Source organism: Stomoxys calcitrans, chromosome 5 (assembly GCF_963082655.1).
Source record: "Stomoxys calcitrans chromosome 5, idStoCalc2.1, whole genome shotgun sequence".
NCBI lineage: Eukaryota > Metazoa > Arthropoda > Insecta > Diptera > Muscidae > Stomoxys > Stomoxys calcitrans.
In genome coordinates this window covers 116,167,816-116,190,737 of record NC_081556.1, presented here as the reverse complement: position 1 = coordinate 116,190,737, position 22,922 = coordinate 116,167,816, and the positions used below count along the sequence as shown (strand labels likewise).

At 39.9% G+C, this 22,922-nt stretch overlaps 1 protein-coding gene across 3 annotated transcripts in view; it reads left to right on the top strand.

Annotated features, from left to right (window-relative positions):
• Positions 1-22,922, top strand: part of LOC106086656 (uncharacterized) — a 193,498-nt gene that overhangs the window by 32,383 nt on the left and 138,193 nt on the right. For 2 of the 3 annotated variants that reach the window (XM_059368882.1, XM_059368881.1), the window contains exon 1: positions 15,017-15,040. The exons of the other annotated variant lie outside the window; for it this stretch is intronic. The gene's annotated coding sequence lies outside the window, so the exon portion shown is untranslated. Of the gene's footprint in view, positions 1-15,016; positions 15,041-22,922 lie in introns of those variants that run through there. 3 annotated transcript variants of the gene reach the window in all.

The following is a 22,922-nucleotide window of genomic DNA, read 5'->3' as shown; positions in this document are numbered from 1 at the left end:
TAGTCCTATGTGTACCGTTATGATAGCAATAGCTATACTGACCTCCTTCTTGCTCCTCCTTCTTTCGGTAATAGCCTCGTCTTCTCACGATCTGGATGTCCCCATAGGATTTTCGCCGTCCTACCGGCCGCTTCGCTGTTCCACAATTTGCACTCCCTTAACTCGGACTGCGTCGACCCGAAAGGCTTCGGGTTAACCAAGTTTATTGACGGCAATCCTCTGGCCTTCACCGCCAAATCGTCTGCTCTTTCATTTCCCCTTACTCCGTTATGGTCCGGCACCTAAGCGATGCGGATTTTGCCATCCTCAGAGAAGGAGTTAATCTCCTACTTACACTGCAAGACTGTTCGTGACCTTACCGTCCTGGTTGTTATTCCCCTTATGGCAATTTTACTGTCGGTAAAGATGTTCGCACTCGACGTCTTCGCGTAAGCACCACACCACTTCACGCATTCCGTGATCGCCGGATCTCCGCCTGCAGGACCATATTATGGTCAGGCAGTCTAAAACAGATCTCAGTCCCTGGGCTATCAATGTAAACCCCCAGGCCCACTCTGTCCTCTAGCTCTGATCCATCTGTGTAACATGATCTTCCAGATGGCAATAATAGGGTTCCGTCAATTCAAGACTGTGATTGTTACAAAATAATTCAAATACAAACTGAGTAATTTAGCGGAAACTATGGTTGTGGGTTTCCAAGATTCGGCACTCCCGAACTTAGCAAGTTTTACTTGTTTGGTTTTATATATCCTCGACAACACCATGTGGTATACTAATTTCGTAAAAAATGTCCTTCTAAAAATATAAAAATTTTAATTTTTTAATATTTCAAGAAGAAACAACAGCGAATTTGTTTGAATTTATATTTTTGAAAATGCTTATGCACCCAACTGAATGTTATTTGCTAAAGGTGTAAAAAATAAATATTTAGTTTGTTTTTAAATAAATTGTCTAGTGTGTAAATTTCTACAAAACTTTTATTAAGATTTTATTCAAATGTGAACTTCCGCATGTTAATTATTGCGTTTATCACTTTGGGGATTTCCCCAAAAAAATCAAAATCCCTATACGTAACATGTCCACACACACTGTTTTTCTTTGGAAACATAATAATTATAATCAATTTCCCACTTAAGTTAAGAGCACCCACTCTAAAAAACTCAGTGTTTGTTTCTTAAGTCTTTTGTTTGGTAAGCAGCCGCAGCAGCAGCAGCAGCAGCAGCACCAACAACAGCAATTAAGGCAACTGCAGCAACTACAATTACCTATGGGGTAGTGCAACTTCTTATTAGCATATTTTTAAGTAAATAAATATTCGCGGTAAAAAAACAAAACAAAAATGCCATAAATAATTTTAAGTTTTTGCTTATGAAGAAACCAAAGTGTTAGTTCCTCCATTCCCCATATTGCATAGCAATAACCACCCCCCCCCCCCCCCCCCCCGGCTGCCAAAGGCGGTTATTGTTGATTCATTCATCAGCCTCAACTTCCTCTTGAGCGGTTTTTTGGTACAAAACCAAAAACAAAATATTTAAAAATATGTGAGCGGTTATTTGATGTTGTAGACAAGCGATGGCTTTGCTTCGGCAACTGCTGTCACTGCCGCCTTGTTGCTGCTGCTGCTGCTGCGCATGATGATGATGATGATGAGCTCAAAATGTTGTTTTCTTAAAGAGGCAGCTTGCCCGTTGTTGGCGTTGATTTTCTGTTGCCTTTTTCGAGTCCAACTCCATGTGTACGTATAAGCAAGACAAGATTTTTGCGTAAGTTTGTTTGTTTGTTTGTTTTTTTTTCTTCAATTTTGTTGAACCTGTTTCTCAAGGTTAAAGCATCGTTTTCAATACAATCACATAAACAACATCAGGTAATGGCCACTTTTTAACCAATTTTTTCTCTTTTTTAATTTTTGCAAAAAAAAGTAGAGTTTTTATTGTTGGCCAATGCTATACGCAGTCGATGGTGTATTCAATTGGGATGGCATATAAAAATTGCAATGAAGATGTAATTTTGATGAGCCAAAGAAATGAAACGTAAACTGCATTTGTTTGCATCAGCCGGGTTGCGTCATTTCTGCAAAGACATTTTGCTCATAATGTATGTGAGTGCGAGTGTGCGTGTGGAGAGCTAAAGAGCGATAATGCCCCTGAAATCGTAATTGAGGACATGTTCAAATGTGGCTCAAATAAAAATCGATGGCATTTCGGTCAAGGTGAAGGGGGTTTTTTGAGACAAGTAAGAGTTAAGATGTTTTGGTCTTTTATGAAAGGAAATGGATGACATCAGCAGGATTTGAAAGTCATCATTGTTATGAGCAGAAGAAAATATAATTAAAAATATAATCCAACATATTTATATTGGACCAATATAAGAACTATAAAAGAAAGTCTCATCTAGATTAAGTAGGAAAGTTAGGTTTTCAGACTTACCTGAAAAATATTTAGTTCAGTGTGATGACAGTGTTTCATATCATGTTAATTCAAATTTGCCCACGAACATCTCATTAGGGAAAGTGTCTCGGTTGGTAGCTTGCTTGGATTACCAGTGCGAATTTGTTTATAAATAGATGACTCCTTGGTATTAAGCTAAAACTTGTACGGGACTGTGCTAAATGCTATGAGATAAGATCAATGCTATTGATGGGGATCGAACCCATAACCTCCATGCTGGTAAGCCCAGTTGACTACCTGTAAGCAGACAAAAAATGGGAGCTTTCAACAAATATTTCATTAGGAGACCGCACGGAGACTTGCCTCATATCATTGAGTGCAGTTCATAAAGCTATATGGTGTTGTGGTCTGGTGGACGGCACATAAGAAATACGCCTACTAATATATTTTCAGCTGTGATATATCGGGCTCGGTGGCCACCGTAATGCAGAGGTTAGAATGTCCGCCTATGATGCTGAACGCCTGGGTTCGAATCCTGGAGGAAACATCGGAAAAAAAGGTTCAGCGGTGGTTATCCCTAATGCTGGCGACATTTGTGAGATAAACTTCTCTGCGCGACAACTCTTTGGGGCTGCCACTCGGCTATAAAAAGGAGGCCCCTTAACATTAAGCCTAAACTTAAGTCGGACAGCACTCACTGATATGTAAGAAGTTTACTCCTGTTCCCTACTGCAATTTTCATGGGTAAATTTGCATTTGATTTGTCGTGCTCGTCTATCTTATCTACCCTTAGATGAAAAATCTGTGCCCCCGCAAAGCCGGTTACGATCAGAGTGAGTGCTCGATTATCTCCCCCTCATCCTCATTAAGTCAGCTTCCGCATAAATCATAATGCAGAAAGAAATGGTCTAAGGCACAGTGCCCGGTTCTGGTCTCTTCCGGTCGACGGTAGGCCAGAGTGTCCTGGCAGTTCGGCATCTATGTACAGAATATCATCTTTTCATCGCCTCCGCACTGGCCATCCCCTATTCCATGTGCAGCAGTTCGATACGTGGCATATATGCAAGACCGGCGATTAGTTCGCTCGCAATAGAGACGGCCTTTCTAGCATATTCATCCGCCTATTCGTTTCCCGGAGTACCATCGAAACCGGGAACTAAAGTAAGCGAGCGTGAGTCTAGGCTCAACTCCGTCTAAGACGGAAGTAGTTCTTTTCAGCTGGAAATACAAGTTACCCACAGTGGCACCTTTCCCCTTGGGAGGGGAAAATGTTCCACTTAATGAAAGCGCAAAATACCCGGGTGTTTTGTTGTATAGGAAATTTAATTTCAAATCAAACATTTTGGAAAAGGCAAGGAAGGCAACTCTTGCCATTGAACTGCAAGAGTGCCATTGAAAAAAGTTGAGCGTTAAAATTGATGACAGGCATGATGACTAGGTATTAATGCAGTTGTCAGACCTATAATGCTATATGGTGTTGTGCTCTGGTGGATGGTGCTTCAAAAGCCCACCTACTGTTCAGTAGTCAACCAGATCCAAAGGTTGGATTGTTTGTGCATCACAGCCGCTCTGAGGACGACACCATTTTATGCACTGAACTTACTGCTACACCTAATGCCTCTGGACATTGTGGTTAGACAAATCGCTGCAACCACTGCTGTGAGGCTAAGGAAATTTTCTTTCTGGTCACGCGGCGGTTACGTACACCGTTTTATCCTTAAAACAATGTCCGATGTTCCAGATAATGTGGATTACACAATGTCTGAGTCGCTATTTGATAACAAGTATTGTACCACTGTTCCTGATAGAACCTAATTGACCTACAATATCCCTGCTAATAGAGTTACATTGATTTCTAGACGGATGGTTCCAATCTAGACGACTAGGTGAGCTTTGTAGGGCATGTAAGTTAAGTCTTCAGGATCAGGCTCGAAAGGCAACGTAGGGCATGTAAGCTAAGTCTTCAGGATCAGGCTCGAAAGGCAACGAATGAGAGATGGTCACAAAGCTGACAGACCGAAGGTTGCATGTAACGACTTTTGCAAAAGTTGTGTGGCCGTTGAGGAAGAAGAGACTATAGAACATCTGCTGTGTGTGTGTCCCACATTGACAGTCAGAAGGAGTTATACTTAGGGTTCTCATTTCTTTGAGAACTTGACAGTCAGAAGGAGTTATACTTAGGGTTCTCATTTCTTTGAGAACTTTCCTGATTTAGAGGATATGAACATTCGCAAGTTGTTGAGGTTTATAAAGCGATCTGATACTATTTCTGTAGTATCACAATGTACGAAAACGTCTGAGAGAGTCTGAGTCTAAGGCCGGCAACTGGTTTGTTTCCAGTGAAGGAGCCCTTGCAAGCATATTGGTCTGCCTTTTCGTTTTCAGGAATATCATCGTTCCCGGGAATCCAAGTAAGCGCAATGTAGTTAGCCAAGAAGTCTATTCACATAAATCCTGAGTTTCGAAGGCGATCTCATTTACAGCTATGGTAATGGCAGTCTCACCGTATACTCATGTCGAGTGTTTTGGAGTTTACCCTCAGACTCTATCCAGAATGGAACCGTGGCGGCATCCGCTTTGCTTCAGCAACATTGGCGGTACAGTTCTGAATCAAGACCACAATAGACTGCATTTCCAGCATCGCTTCGGAGTGGAGCTTAATGTTCTCTTAGCTCATCTTGAACTTCATGTTGCGAGTCCTCTTCTGCGCAGCCTTCGACGATCACACTAATCTCACTAACAGACGGACGGACACGGCTAGATCGACTTAAAATGTCATGAGATCAAGAATAAATATATATATATATATTTTATGGGGTCTCAGACGAATACTTCGAGCTGTTAAAAACGGAATGACAAAATTAGTATACCCCCATCCTATGGTGGAGTGTAAAAGAACTCATTGCTATGTGAGATGTTTGCCCTTTCCCTTAATGAAATGTTCAGGGGCAAATTTGCAATTTTAGTCATGGTCTCTAGGGTAAAAAATCTTTGAATTTGTTGTTGTTGTTGTAGCAGTGTGTTGTACATTGAGGCGGCAGCCCTTGCCGATGGTGAACTCCATCGGGTCAATCCGGTACATCCAACCAGCTGCCATGGGACTGAATTTGTTGTAGTTTTTGGCACACCCTAGTGTACATCCAGAAAATCATCTTTGGCCTAACTGCCGGTAGCCGAGTTGGAAGCTTTCTTGGAATAGCAATCGTGGGTTCGATTTCTACCAGAGGCTTGGTCAGTTGCTACTGTGGTGTCACAATGGGCTAAAATAGTCTAAGTTAATCTGAGTAGAAAATAGACTGACCCTTTAACTTCCTCCAGCGGAAGTAGAAGGCACACGGTGCCTTTAGGATTTTTTCCTACGAATTCTTTTTCTAGTACAGTTTCGAATACATAACAGGGCCCAGATATTTCGCCAACATCGACATTTTGCAGGGTGATCCCATACAAAGACTAAAATCTAAAATCCCTTATCTTACATCTCCGGGGGAAGAGGACCAGTTTCGTCTTCTCTGGGTTTGTTCTTAACCAATTTTTGTAGCCTTACTCCATATTCTCACCCTTGCTATTTTCATGATTCCTCTGATCGTCGACAGAGATTTGCCTCGTATGTATAAGTATAGTACGATGTCGTCCTCATATGTGGCCATTTTCGTGGCATCTTTGTTGGGTTTTGTTTATCATTAGGTTCTAGAGAATCGGCAAAACGTGCCCCTTGTCACCCTTCTTCCGACTGCTCGCCCATGTCTGCTTTGATAACCTTGCGCGTAGCATATAATCCTTAAACCGGAAGATATTCGTTCATGTTCGATTGGATGGGTTATGGGGTAGGCCGTCCGCTACGGTTATCTAATTTTAAGTTTTTGGGTTACCATAGGGTGACATAAACATAGGGTGACACTGAAATCCGGTGTTTTTGAAAATTGTGATAAGAGGAAGGATCCGCCTCCATCGCGCATATCACAAAAGGAATTACTCTATATTCACCGTGGGACTAAACTATACCATTTGTGAAAATTTCATGAAAATCGGTTCAGCCGTGTTTGTGTTCTATTCGGAACAAACAAACAAAGCGCAACACTTTTATATTTATGTAAAATATGTTCCGAATTTTTTCACGCATTTTTTCATTGCAATAGTCCTTTGAAATACCTTTCCAAATATGTATATTGCATGCATAAAAGTTGTAACGTTTTCCCCCTAATTTTATTTTCAAATTGCTAACCTAACCCAATCTCAGGTAAAAATTTCCTTCAGAGGTGTCCAAAAATCTTGTAAGCTGATCTCGGTTTTTTTTTTGATTGTTAAGAGATTTGTAAACCGATTTTTAACTAATATGCAGATTTTTTATTTGAAATCTGATTCTTCAGTCAAAAGTCATGCGGGTTAGAAAAAACCATGCAGATCGGTTCAGTAGATCAAACGTTATAGCCCCTTTAAGGTAGGAGTAATGGAAACTGTTTAATTTTGTATCTCATACCAGGAAAGGCATTTTTCTGAAAGCCTATGTCCTCCTCTACATATGTCCAGAATATTTTTTACTACTTAGATCAATAGATCAAAAGTTGTGGTCTTATTTCCAATTTCTTCACCGTTTGGCCCACTGTGCGTTGTTAATTGTCCCCTCAATATCTAGCCTGGCCGCCATCACATTCCTCTTCAGTTGATGAAACTTTTCGACTTCTCGTTTTTCTTGGTGGAGTGCCTTCCCTTCCCCAATCGACTCTTGAGGCATGCATGTTTTGCCCCACGGAAGTTCTCCGGCGTCAGTCCTTCAATCATCTTGAGGTCTATCAGTCTTTTCAGTGTTTTTTTTTTAGCAAAAACGATGACATACTGTTTTTTTCCGCCTTGAGGATAAAAAACACCCTTATCTCTCTCCATGCCCTCGGTATTTAGAACAATGACAGGATTGCCCTCAAAATCCGTTCCAGCTATGGTAAAGTAACTGCAAGACTCTCGGCAGTATCACCTGGATTATTCTGCTGGTCCGGCTGATTTTAATGGTTGTAAAGTGCATATCGCCAGACCAGATAGGAAAATTTAGCACGTATTATTAGGTCAGGTTAGGATCATGCCAAGACCTTAGCTTTGTGATTCCTCATCTTCCCTCTTCTCCTTTTTAAGAAATTACTTCACAAAGCAAACCGTGCTTTAATGTAATTTCTGGAGCAACCCAAATGAAAAAGCAAACGTCTAGATTCTGCATGGATTTATGCCTCTCAGTTTTTCTAGTCTCTAAAAGAAACAATAAGCCAAGATCCTCTTTCTTCTTTGTCATAAGGCAGGGCATTGACAAAGAAAGTAAAAGCGGTCCTCCGAGGAGTCAATCTCATGAAACCACCGGCAGATGCATACAGAATATACTGTTGTCCTTGGGCAGTTTAAGTTCCAGGACCGTCAATATAGTTCCTAAGTAGTTCGATATATATTGGGTTGCCCAAAAAGTAATTGCGGATTTTTTAAAAGAAAGTAAATGCATTTTTAATAAAACTTAGAATGAACTTTAATCAAATATAAAGTTTTTACACTTTTTTTCGAAAGCAAGCTAAAAGTAACAGCTGGTAACTGACAGAAGAAAGAATGCAATTATAGAATCACAAGCTGTGAAAAAAATTGTCAACCCAATAGTTCGATACATAGTCTTTAGCCCAGAAACGCATATTTGTAATCAGATTTTCCTGAAATTTGATCATTGACTAGGGTCGAATTCCATTTTAATGCTAGAAATGAAAGATTGATTGGCCTCTTTCAAAAATCGAAAACTTTTCATACTTCTTCCATTTTTATATCTTTAAGCGGATATTACAAAGTAAAATTCTAAATATTGTGAAAGTTTTAACAGTTTCAATATAACAATTCTACACTACGTTAGTTTCTGAAGCCATTTGATATTTGATTCATAACACCCTTAAAAGTTCTTTCTACAAGTTGAGTATTTATTTGTTTTCCCCACACATTTCCTGTGCCAAGCTAATTTGTGTTATAACTCGAAGTTTGTTTCTTAAGTCTTTTGTTTTTCTACGCTAATTTCTTTCACAAAGGTTCTAAATTATCACAACTGGAGAACACTTCAACCGAATCGAAATTTTTATACTTCTCACTTCTTTCCAAAGGAAAATAAATAAATAAAATAAAATTAGGATTTAATTATGACCATGGCCAGAATGGCCAAAAAGTTTTTATATTGTAAACACGTACTCTGATGGACAAGGAAAACGTGACCAAAAAAAAAAAGAAAAAAAAACGGAAATCCGTTTGACAAAGTGGTTTTTAAGTATAACCACAAAAATAATACAAAATCATCAAGGTGGGGAGAAAAGGAAAGGCTTTTACCCTAACCACACACTGCTGGTGTTGTCTGTTATGGTTTAAAGCGGTAAATTACCAACATTTCCTTACAAAGTAATGCAATTAATCACCAGCCGCCACCAGAGCTCATAAAGGCAGAGGTAATTAAGATGGAAGAAAAATTACCTTTTCTTTTTTTCCACAAGAAAAAGAAGGAGGGAGAGAGAGCATAAAGCTCCAACAAAATGTTCTTCAATAATTTGCCACAATTTCTTTCAGACATTTCTTTAAGAACCCAGGGCTAGCATGCACGAGCTCACGCAGATAGGCAATTAGCTGGAAGGTAAAGTAGGCGTTTGCATGAGAAAAACCTAAAGACAACATAAAAAAAGGTGTTTGAAAATAATACACCTACTCCAAAGGAGATTTATTTGTTGATGAAGCCAAAGCCCCCCCTATAAAACAATGAGCATACAAAAATTATTACCTTTACAAAGAGGAGAAATTGTAATGTTCTTTGGTTTAAGACAAATATTGTTTTGAGTAGTTTCCCATATAATTATCAAGGTAATCAAAATAAAAAGCAATAACTTTTTCCCCAATGACTTCCCTTGAGACACACAAAAAAAACCCCAAAATCTGGTGAAAATCTAACAAAGAAATATTGTAAAGCCTACACCCCAATTACGATGGCCAGAATGTTTTTCTAAGTACGTCTCTTCCCTTGTGGTTAACCACAAAAACAGAAAGCAAAAAAAAAAAAAAACAAAGAGTTGAGACAGAAAATTCTTCATAACCCATGACCACTTGGAAAGTTCTGTAGTATCAACCATAATGTAGTAACACCTTTTAACAACAAATTATTTGACCTCTTGTGATTGTTTCCCAGCATCAATCTTGCGCTGCCTTTCATAGGGTCCGCCACTACAAATGCGTTAGAGATTTATGTTTTAACATGCTTGTTGTCATGATTGATTGGAAAGCGTGGTAACCCAATGCCGACATGGATGATGGTGTGATGGTACATCATCTGTTTTCGGTCTTGTAAAATTTCTTTTCATGCACTGGATGGAAAAAAGTGTAAATGTTTATATTTGAAGGCGATAGATAATAGCGCAAATCAAAAGAAATCAAGCGCCCTTAGCTTGGAAATCTTGGAACAGATTGTAAGAGAGAAAGAGATAAAGATATGGGAAAAAACAAAGACGTCCCATGGCATCACATGATTATGGCTTAATTTTTCCTTTTTCTTTTAGGTGATTTGATTGGGTTTAGCCCACTTTGACATTAACATGTTGCCTAATTTTCTGGGGGATTTGCTTTGATAAACCGTGTTATCGGTGTTGTAATCTCAAAATTATGGGTTAATTTTGATAAAAATAAAAACCAAAGAGAAGGGAGCAGAAGTAATGTGATTATTAATTTGAAAGTCGCGTGTTATCGATGATATAGGTGAATTTTTAACCTCGGGTCTGATTGATTCATAGAAACATGCAAACTTTAATTTAATTTTTAATTAAATGCATACCAAATCAGAAACTTAGTAAGCGACCCAAAATTCTAAAATTTGGTAGAAAAAAAAGATATCAAATTAAATATGCATAGTGTGTAGGAATTTTGAAAGATGCCTAAGCTTAAGAAATTAAGAAAATGAAAGTTTAATGATTTAAAAAGGTTTTAATAGTTGATTTAAATATTTTTATTCCTAATAATTTAATCATATTTATAAATGGTTGAAGGCACGATCTCAATTAAAAGTGAAAATTCCATTACCATTGTCCGTGTTTTCAAAAAACCAAAATGGAAAATGGATTTATAACGAACCATGTGGACAACATTTGCTATATATTGAGTTGCCCAAAAAGTAATTGCGGATTTTTCATATAGTCGGCGTTGACAAATTTTTTCAACGGCTTGTGACTCTGTAATTGCATTCTTTCTTCTGTCAGTTATCAGCAAGGGAAAAATCCGCATGACCCCAAATCATACAGACCAATATCTCTTCTTCCGGTAATTGGAAAACTTTTCGAAAAGCTTTTCTGCAAAAGGCTGGAGTCAATTGTCTCGACAAGGCATATAATACCCAATCACCAATTTGGATTCCGAAAGAAGCACTCTACTATTGAACAGGTTCACAGAGTTACCGATACCATTGAAAAGGCATTCGAAAATAAGAAGGTTTGTTCAGCTGTATTTTTAGATATCTCTCAAGCGTTTGACGGCGTCTGGCATAATGGACTTATAAACAAACTCAGAATGCTGCTTCCTGAAAATTATAGCGATATCCTCACATCGTATCTGAGAGATCGATACTACAGGGTACGGTACGAAAATGAATATTCCGAACTGCACCCCATACTCTCAGGAGTCCCACAGGGCAGTATCCTAGGCCCTATTTTATATCTTATCTATACTTATGATATGCCTCTAAACGAAAACTGTTTCATAGGAACTTTTGCTGATGATACGGTCTTGATGTCTTCAGGTTCAAGCTCAAAAGAATCAATAACTTGCTTGCAATCTGCCTTAAACAATATATCTAATTGGACCAAAGAGTGGGGACTAAAACTAAATAGTAATAAATCAGTTCACGTGGATTTTTCCAAGGTACACACTAGAAATACACCATTATACTTAAACTCTGAGCAAATACCAGTAGCAAACTCCGCAAAGTACTTAGGATTTACCCTAGATTCAAAGTTAACATGGAAAGATCATATTAATAAAAAGAGGGATGAGCTAGATATAAAATACCGTAACTTAAGCTGGCTAATTGGAAGAAACTCAGTCTTATCAACGGACAACAAACTTCTGATCTACAAACAGACGCTAAAACCTCTGTGGCAATATGGCATACAACTTTGGGGATGTGCTTCAAACAGTAATATAGAAAAAATACAAAGGTTCCAAAATAAAGCAATGAGATCAGCTGTCAATGCACCATGGTTTGTCCGAAATAGTGACTTACATCGAGATCTTAAAATGAAAACTGTAAAAGAGGAAATCTCTAACCATGCTCAGAAACATGCAATGCGGCTCCAGCAACATACTAACCCTGAGGCCCTAAAGCTGCTCGATTATTCTAATCAATTCAGAAGACTGCAACGATTCAAACCCCATGATTTGTTAACACGCTTCACAGGATAGAAGATAGATAGCATATTACGTAATAGAAATAAATTATCTTAATTCAAATATTTTGTATTAGGTTAATCTAATTACCCAATTATTTTTTAGTACGTCTGCATCAAAACTACTAGTTAGTCACTTTGTAATTAGAGACTAGTTGTAGTATTACTTTAAGCATGATACCTATTCAATAAATTTGCTTAAAAAAAAAAAAAAAAAAAAAAAAAAAAAAAAAAAAAAAAAAAAAAAAAAAAAGTTATCAGCTGTTACTTTTAGCTAGCTTTAGAAAAAAGTGTAAAAAAGAATATTTGATTAAAGTTCATTCTAAGTTTTATTAAAAATGCATTTACTTTCTTTTAAAAAATCCGCAATTACTTTTTGGGCAACCCAATAGCTTAGGTTAGCTTGAAAACAGAGTGCAGATAGTAATCCTCCCCATGCCACTATAGACATACACCTAAGCCAGTAATCGGCTTGTTGTGCGCTCCAAATACTAAACAATTAAAAGCGTGCTAAGATCGGCCGGGCCGAATCTTATATACCCTCCACCATGAATCGTATTTGTCGAGTTCTTTTCCTGGCATCTCTGCTTAGGCAAAAAAGGACATAAGAAAAGATTTGCTTTGCTATTAGAGCGATATCAAGATATGGTCCGGACCACAATTATGTTATGTGTTGGAGACCTATGTAAAATGTCAGCCAATTCGAATAAGAATTGAGCCCTTTTGGGGCTCAAGAAGTTAAATAGAGAGATCGATCGATACATGGGAGCTGTATCGGGCTATAGACAAATTCACACCACAATAAAAACACGTATGTTGAGGGTCATGAGAGGATCCGTCGTACAAAATTTCAGCCAAATCGGATAATAATTGCGACCTCTAGAGGCTCAAGAAGTCAAGATCCCAGATCGGTTTATATGGCAGCTATATCAGTTTATGGACCGATTTGAACCTTATTTGACACAGTTGTTGAAAGTAAGAATAAAATATGTCATGCAAAAATTCATTCAAATCGAATAAGATTTGCGCCCTCTAGAGGCCTAAGAAGTCAAGACCCAAGATCGGTTTATTCACACCTATATCAGATTATGGACCGATTTGAACCTTATTTGACACAGTTGTTGAAAGTAAGAATATAATATGTCATGCAAAAATTCATTCAAATCGGATAAGAACTGCGCCCTCTAGAGGCTCAAGAAGTTAAGACCCAAGATCGGTTAAAATGGCAGCTATATCAGGTTATCAACCGATTTGAACCATACTTGGCACAGTTGTTGGATATCATAACAAAACACGCCGTGCAAAATTTCATTCCAATCGGATAAGAATTGCGGCCTCTAGAACCTCAAGAAGTCAAGTCCCCATATCTGTTTATATGACAGCTATATCAGGTTATGGACCGATTCAAACCATACTTGGCACAGTTGTTGGATATCATAACAAAACACCTCCTTCTTACTTCCCTTCAGTAATAGCCCCATCTTCTCACGATCTGAGAAGATCTGGTTCGGGGTTAAAACTTTGGTAACAAATCACATAATACACAACGATCGGAAGGCGACTCCAGGCCCCTTAAACATACCCGTTATAAAATTTTGTATACCCTACACCTCTACTGTGGTACAGGGTATTATAACTTAGTGCATTTGTTTGTAACACCCAGAAGAAAGAGAGATAGACACATTGATAAGTATACCGATCGACTCAGAATCGCTTTCTGATTCAATTTAGCTATGTCCGTCTGTCCATGTTAATTTGTGTACACAGTACAGGTCGCAGTCTTATCCGATCATCCTAAAATTTGATACAGGCATGTTTTTCGGCCTAGAGACGAAACCAATTGAAATTGGAAAAAATTGTTTCAGATTTGAATATAGCTCCCTTATATATGTTCGTCCGATTTGCAGTAATATTGCAATAAATGGTAATGGTAATTTGTTAGCCGATTCTTTCGAAAATTGGCAGGTAGGATCTTCTCTTGACTCTCGATATTACTGGTGCATTTCATAGAAATCGATTCAGATTTAAATATAGCTGCCATAAATATAGCTGACCAATCTTGCCAAAACTTTGTACAACGCCTTCCTCGACAACTGCCATAATATCTGAGAATTTTGCTCTAAATCGGTTCAGATTTAGATATAGCTTCCATATTTATGTTCGTCCGATTTGCAGTCATATTGCAATAAAATGGTAATTTGTTAACCAATTCTTTCGAAAATTGCCAGGAAGGATTTTCTCTTGACTCTCGACATTACTGAAGAATTTTATAGATATCGGTTCAGATTTAGATATAGCTGTCATATATGTATTGGGTTGCCCAAAAAGTAATTGCGGATTTTTTAAAGGAAGTAAATGCATTTTTAATAAAACTTAGAATGAACTTTAATCAAATATACTTTTTTACACTTTTTTTCTAAAGCAAGCTAAAAGTAACAGCTGATAACTGACAGAAGAAAGAATGCAATTACAGAGTCACAAGCTGGGAAAAAATTTGTCAACGCCGACTATATGAAAAATCCGCAATTACTTTTTGGGCAACCCAATATATCGCCCGATTTTCACTTAAAGAACCACTGCAAGCACATTTGTTGACCAATCTTGTCAAAGTTTTGCACAACGCTTTCCTTGATGACTACCACAATATCTCAGAAGTTTGCTCGAAATCGGTTCAGAATTAGATATAGCTCCCAAATAAATGTTGGTCAGATTTTGGGTAATTTGCAATAATGTTGTCATTTGTCAACCGTAGTTATTACAGTTTGAACATATTTGCTCGAAATTTGATACGGATTGTTTAATAACCCATCTGAAAACATATAGCTATTGGATATAGCTTCCACATTGTACTTGTTTTCATCTGAGATCTACTATATTTAGATTCAAGTGTTTGGAAATCGGGCTTCGACATCTTGTTTGTTTGTTCCGTATAAACTGGAAAACGATTGAGCAGAACAGCCTGGATGAAGTAATAGGCTAAACAATTTTTGGTATTTGAATGACAAGCCCTACCCCCTACCAAAAAAACACCACCCAAACTGAATAGCGGACCTTCTGGGGATAATAATAGGACCCACATGGAAGGTGTTTGAAGGGGGGTCCACTTTCCCACTAAAAATAAAAAAACACAAATTTTTAAATAGAAAACTAAAAAAAATAATTTTTTTCAATTATTATTCATAATTTCACTGTTCCTCTATTTCCAGGTAAAGCTACACCCCATTTTTCAGTATCGTAAGTACTACAAATATGAAATAAAATTATTTAAAGTTTGGTCGGATTGATATTAGGCCGACTAGTTGATTTATGTTATTTTACTTATACCACATCTTCAACATGTAGTGTTTATTGATATTCGCCTTAAATCTCGGGATGTCATAGTGGGTGGGAAAAACAATAGCCGGAAGTCGATTCCACATACGAACGGGCGTCGGGCGAAATAAGAATTCTCTATATAATGCATTTAGCAGTCCGTTGGCCAATCAATTACAAATGGGTGTGAGTTCCTGCAATGCCTAGTATCCCTGACAACCTCCTTACATCAAGAATAAGAAGACTAATATCAGACGAACACACACCATCGAAGTACCGATAGAAGAGCGCCAAACAACCCACATTGCGACAATGGCCTACTGGCCCCAATCAACGCCATCGCTCATCTCTGTACACGTTCTAGTAGCTGCAGGCATGATTTTGAAGCTCCAGCCCATACATGTGAATTGTACGCCATTTTCGGCCATATGAAAGTGGTGTAGATGTTAAGAAGATCAGACGGAGTGAAGTAATTGTTACACCGTTTAAGGAAGCCTGAACACTTGAATGCTTATTTCGACACTTCAAATACATGTTTAGCCCAAAGGACATCACTTTGTATTTTCATGCCAAGAACATCAAGAGCTTCTGATTGCTCAACATCTACACCGTTGATAGACAAAGATGATCGTAATGGGTCAGAGAATCGTTAGTATGACAACAAACAGCACTGAGTCTTCCGTGCATTAAAATCTACTCGATTCATTCGACCCCACTCAGAAATAGCCAGCAAATACTGGCAGAGTCATCCATAACTCGCCTCTTGTCCTCAATCTCTCGAAGTTTCGGCCTATGCACGAACGATAGAGATTTCTGTCATCCGCAAATCAGTAGATCGGATGCGATGTTTGACTCCACAGATCGTCGATGAAAACAAGAAAAAGAGAAGGAGAAAGAACAGAGCCCTGGGGTACAACTGCGATCAATTTATGCTCATTGGATGAGAACCCATCTATAACGACTTGTGTAGTGCGATCTTTGAGAAAGTTCGAAATAAATCGAACAAAGTCATTACCGACACCAAATGTGACAAGCTTTTATAGTAGTGCACCGTGCCAGGCCCTATCAAATGCCTTGGAGAGAGCCACAACCTTGCTCTCACCAAACTGGTGGATTGAGTGATTCCAACGTTCCAACGTGCATTAAAATCTACTCGATTCATTCGACCCCACTCAGAAATGGCCAGCAAATACTGGCAGAGTGTATCATCCATAACCCGCCTCTTGTCCTCAATCTCTCAAAGACTCGACCTATGGTTGAATGAGTACGAATAACAGAGATTACTGTCATCCGCAAATCAGTAGATCGGATTCGATGTTTGACTCAACAGATCGTTGATGAAAACAAGAAAAAAAGAAGGAGAAAGAACAGAGCCCTGGGGTACACCTGCGCTCAATTTATGCTCATTTAATGAGAACCCATCTATAACGACTCGTATTGTGCGATCTTTGAGAAAGCTCGAAATAAATACAACGAAGCCATTACCGACCCAAATGTGACAAGCTTTTATAGTAGTACACCATGCCAGACCCTATCAAATGCCTTGGAGAGAGCCACAACCTTACTCTCACCAAACTGGTGGATTGAGCAACTCCAACGTTCCAACGTGCGTTAAAATCTACTCGATTCATTCGACCCCACTTAGAAATGGCCAGCAAATACTAGCAGAGTGTATCATCCATAACCCGCCTCTTGTCCTCAATCTCTCAAAGACTAGACCTATGGTCGAATGAGTACGAATAACAGAGATTACTGTCATCCGCAAATCAGTAGATCGGATTCGATGTTTGACTCCACAGATCGTTGATGAAAACAAGAAAAAGAGAAGGAGAAAGAGAAAGAACAGAGCCCTGGGGTACACCTGCGATCAATCATGCGGAGTATATCGCAATTGGCCGTAATTCGCAGGGTTGTTCGCCTCACCCTTCTTGGGTATTGACTGAACGTTCGCAAACTTCCAACGCGGCGGGAAGACTACCGCGAGGTGGGCAAGGTTGAAAAGGTTGCGTGAAGGACGAGCAAGTGTCGAAGAACACCTGTGCAGGACAAGTGTTGATATGCCATCCGGGCCCGGGGATTTATTTACGTCTAGATTTTCAGGGTTGTTTGCCTCACCCTTCTTCGGTATTGGCTGAACGTTCGCAACCTTCCAACGCGTCGGAAAGACTTCCGCACGGTGGGCAAGGTTGAAAAGGTTGCGTGAAGGACGAGCAAGTGTCGAAGAACACCTGTGCAGGATAAGTGTTGATATGCCATCCGGGCTCGGGGATTTATTTATGTCTAGATTTTCAGGGTTGTTTGCCTCACCCTTCTTCGGTATTGGCTGAACGTTCGCAACCTTCCAACGCGTCGTAAAGACTTCCGCACGGTGGGCAAGGTTGAAAAGGTTGCGTGAAAAACGAGCAAGCGTCGAAGAACACCTGTGCAAGACAAGTGTTGATATGCCATCCGGTTCCGGGGATTTATTTACGTCTAGATTTTCAAGAACTTAAAATTGGCCTATAATTCGCAGGGTTGTTTGCCTCACCCTTCTTCGGTATTGGCTGAACGTTCGCAACCTTCCAACGCGTCGGAAAGACTTCCGCACGGTAGGCTAGATTGAAAAGGTTGCGTAATGGATGAGCAAGCGAAAAACACTTGCCCAAGACAAGTGGTGATATGCCATTCGGTCCCGGGGATTTATTTACGCCTAGATTTTCAAGAACTTAATATTGGCCGATAATTCGCATGGTTGTTTGCTTCACCCTTCTTGGGTATTGGCTGAATGTTCGCAACCTTCCAACGCGCCGGGAAGACTCCCGCACGGTAGGCAAGGTTGAAAAGGTTGCGTGAAGGACGAGCAAGCGTCGAAAAATACTTGCGCAAGACAAGCGTTGATATGTCCGGGCCCGGGGATTTATTTGCGTCTAGATTCTCAATGGGTCATGACGCCAGTTACATTTTCGATTAAGGGGAGGAAAGAGTTCCCCTGCAAATATATCAGCCAACAGGTTAGTCTTATCAACCGGTTCAGTGAACTTTTGATCATCCTTAACAAGAGTTGGAATAGATGAAGAACTACCCTTTGCCCTTTTCACGAACGACCAAAAGCTTTTACTTGCTCGTGTAGAAGCAAGAACCTAAGTACGCCGGCACTGTTCGCAAAGAAATTTTTCGCGCCTAAGCACATTGGCACACGAAGATCTTGCCTGCTTGCGCTGCAGTTCAGTATTGGCATTTTTTTCCAAGCGCCAGCTCTTTCATTATGACAGCATCTCTAGAGCATGTCTGGTTAAACTTTTGTCGTCTGATTTGGCCGTTATAGTCTTAACTGGAATAAATTTCCCCATTCCATTTAAAATTATCTTCTCAATCATTTCAGCAGTAGCATTTATATCGTCATCAAGAAAACATAGTTTCCACTTAAAATGCTGAAAGAATCCATTGAGCTTAGCGCAACGTGATTTTTGTAGTCAACAAAGAGATGGTAGTTGTTAATTTGTCCTTCTCGGGTCTTTTCCAGGATTTGGCGCAGTGTGAATCTCTGGTCTAGGGTGGATTTACCTGGTCTAAGGCCGCATTGATAGGGCCCAATTATCTCATTGACTTTAGGTTTTAATCTATCACACAGTACGCTCGAGAGTATCTTGTATGCGATGGGGAGGAGACTTATTCCTCTGTAGTTGGCACATTCCGTCTTGTCTCCTTTCTTGTGTACGGGACAAAGTATGCTGAGGTTCCAATCATCGGGTATGCGGTCTTCTAGCCAGATTGCGCAGATAAGCTGATGCATACGCCTTATCAGCGTGTCGCCTCCGGTCTTAAATAGTTCAGCGGGTAACCCGTCGGCTCCTGCTGCCTTGTTGTTCTTTAGTCGGGTCACTGCTACTTGGACCTCATTCTGACTAGGAGGTAAACATTCTATACCATCATCAGAGATTGGTTCTGCGGTATCCTCTTCGCCGTCAACATCGGACACTAACAGTTGGGTAAAATGCTCTTTCCATATCCTCAGCATGTTGTCAGTGTCAGTTACCAGATTTCCTTCTTTGTCTCTGAAGGAGGATGTGCCTGCACGAAAGCCATCGGTTTGGTGTTTAATTCTTTGGTAGAATTTCCCGACTTCATTCTGACTCCTGTACATCTCAATTCGCTCGCACTCACGTCTTTCCATTTCCTTTTTCTTTCTGCGGAATTGACGTTTCTCCTCTCTCCTTTTCTCCCGATACCTCTACATTCATCTGGCGCGTTGCTACAGATTGCAGGGTTGTTCTATATGCCGCATTCTTGGCTTCAGTAGCATCTCGACACTCTTGGTCGTACCATGGGTTTTTTGGAGGAGGCTTCCGGTACCCATGGAGTGGGCAATAGTTTGCCACTACGCCATTATATCATCGGAATAAGGAGTGCTTTCATGAAGCAGTTGGGTCAGTCGAGTGGAGTTGGAGCCGCTGCCATTTGTTGTGTTTGCAGCTTTTCAATGTCCAGTTTCCGTGCAGTGTCAGATCGTACTTTCCTCGCCATGTTCAAACGGGTGCGAACCTTTGCTGCAACAAGGTAATGATCCGAATTCCGAATATTCGCTCCACGAATCGATCGTACATCTAAAACGCTGGATGAATGCCTTCCATCTATCACAACGTGATCAATTCGGTTCCTCGTGTTTTGATCGGGTGACAGCCATGTGGTTTTGTGAGTATTTTTTAGTTGAAATCTGGTGCTACTAACTACCATGTTTTTTGCCGCGGGAAATCTATCAGCCCCAAACCCATTACTGGACGTTATCTCGTGGAGGCTAAACTTTCCGACTGTTGGACCAAAAATGTCTTTCTTCCCTATTGTCGCATTAAAATCTCTCAGAACGATTTTAATATCATGGGCGGGGCAGCGGTCATATTTTCTCTCTAGGCGCTCGTAGAAAATATTTATGCCCATGCCCCGACGGAAGACAAAGACGAGCAGACGTCTTTGTCTTCCGTCGGGGCATGGGCATAAATAAAGCTGATGTTGAAGAATTTGGCTTTTATGCGGATTGTGGCTAGCCTCTCAGCCCCCGGAGTAAAGCTGGAGACAAGGTGTTTCAGTCTCCGACTAACCACAAATCCGCAGCCAAATTCATGCCTCGTCTTATGGCAGCTTTACTATAGTTCGTCACCGTTTGGTGTTGTAGTGACGCCATACGCAGTCCATCGCACTTCCTGTAAGGCGGTTATATCTGCCTTGTACTTCTCTAATACATCTGCCAGCGCGTATACTGCACCTTCTCTATAAAGAGTGCGCACATTCTAAGTGCAGATCCGCAAATCATGGTCCTTTTTTCGTTTGCGTGGCTCGTCAACGTTGGGGAGGGGGGTCCGTTTTTACTATTCCTTTGTTTTTCATAGTAGTTCTCATAGTTTTCCGGGGGCGGGTTACTGGCCCAGGGCCCCAACCGCATGGGTTTTGTGGGATTGCACACGTATCCCTCGTTGTGGCGAGCCGCTTGCTTCGAGATCCGACGATCGTCTCCAGCCGCCCCTAACCTGGGAACAGACGCTGATGTTGGCCATTGGTTATTTGAAGGCGCCAATAACTCGCCTTGTCATCTCGAGTATCATTGGCACTCAGTATTTAATTAAGAGCCATTGCCACCTGACTCCTCACTGAGACTCTCCTCTCGAAAATCGCTAACTGCCCGCGGCCGCATTTGCAGCTACTCCGCATAAAAACGGAGCTTTCCACCATCCGCAACCTGTGGACGTGCCAGGTAGCTTTCAGCTAAGCTTCCTGTGATAACGATGGGCACCACACAAGTCGGAGCTCAAAGTTCCAGCCTGTGTGGTGCTCATAGTCATGCCGTATCGGCCGGACTTCTAAGTTTGGACTTTCTGAGTTTGGACTTCTAAAATCTCAAAAATCTCAAATTTCAAATGTAATAAAAATCTTAAATTTTCAACCACGGCAAGCAGTTCTATACATTTGTGTCATTTGTTATAATACCCTCAACATACGACACATGTCTCAAAACAAGAAAAATATTTTTTTTCTCAATTTCAAGGCTAATTCAAATAAAAAAAAATATAAACAATTCGTTCTAAATCATTTGATTGAATAGTTAATTTCAAGAAAACAAATTTTTTTCTCTCACCAAATCAGAAGGCCTCTGGTTTCTACGCAAGTAAAATACCACAAAACTGCCATTAAAGATTGGAAAACCAAAACTGACCCAAAGTAGTGCTAGGTCCTTCAAGTGGTTGCTAATTAATTAACTTGTTATACAACTATTTAATTTTGTCATAACTACAAGTGTGGAACGTTGTTGATAGTTGTCTGTCAAAAGGCAAATATAATCATCAACTTCAAGCCAGTTCTTATGGAGTTTCATTTTTGTGATCGTTGTTGTTGATTTTTGGCTAAAGTCAATAAACAAATATCAAATGACCTTCGCTGGCTCAAGTCAAAAACCAAAAAATATAAAGTACTTGAAACTAAACAAGCACGGACTTCTAAAATGAAAAATACAAAATATTCAACAAACAACAACAATAACGCCAGAAGCAATTGAGTTATTACTCATTATAAGCAAACAATTAATGGAGTGCAATTAAGACGAAACCATAATTTCTCATTGTGCAAGGCAATTCCAAAATTATATTGAGGCAATCCAATGCATTTTTAATGAGATCAAAGCCTATTAACCTTTGTATTGCGTTTGTTGCTTAAGTCTTTTGTTTTGCTGTTGGTAGGAAACGGCAACAGCGGCAAGAAAATCGATATTTGTTTGTTTAGATATCTAATTTTTCATATGGATTAAAAAAAAAAATTGTGATAAATGGTTATTTAAGTAATTTTACACCTTCCAATTTGTAACGAAATACTTTTAATTATCAAATTATTAGTATGGAGTTGTAATGTTGAGGTTTGAAATTGAAGTTTGGGGTTAAACTTCTTTGAAAAAAACACAATACAATAAACCTCCATCCTATGGTGGAGGGTATTATCTTATATATAAAAAATCTATTTGTGTTTGTTTGTTTGTGTGTTCCTCATAGACTCAGTAACGGCTGAACCGATTCTCTTCAAATTTTCACAAATGGAGCATAATGACCCCGTGGCGAAAATAGGGTACTACATTTTTTGATATCTGAAGGGGGGGGGGGGGGCGGACCCTCCCCCTTACCCTAATTTTCAGAAACGCCAGATCCCGGAGATGGGTTGTGCGATTTAAGCGAAATTTTGTGTGCTCTCATATAGTACCCTAAAAATAAGTGCTAGGGGGACCACCCCAAGCCTCAAAACACCCCTGAATCGGACGTATTTACCGACCATGGCAATATGGGACTCAAATGAAAGGTATTTGCGAGTAAAATACGAATCTGATATCCAAATGTGGGACCACGTTTCTGTGGGTCCACCCCTTCCTCAAAACACCCCCCAAACAGGACTTATTTACTGACCATGGGAATATGGGGCTTAAATAAAAGGTAGTTGAATGTAGAATACGAATCTGATATCCAAATATGGGACCAAGTTTTCGGGGGGCCGCCTCTCACCAGAAAACATCCCCCAAAGTGCACAAATTTACGACCATAGCAATATGGGGCTCAAATGAAAGGTATTTGGGAGTAATGAACGAATTTGATATCAATATTCGGGGAAAGTGTCTATGGGGCCACGCCAACCCCACAACACCACCCAAATAGTAGTATTTTCTGACTATTGCAATATGAGACTCAAATAAGAGAGTTTTTAAAGTGGAACACGAATCCGATATATATTTTCAAGGCCAACTCACTGAGTGGCCGCCCACCCCCCAAACCGGTCATTTTTGCCGACTATGGAAATA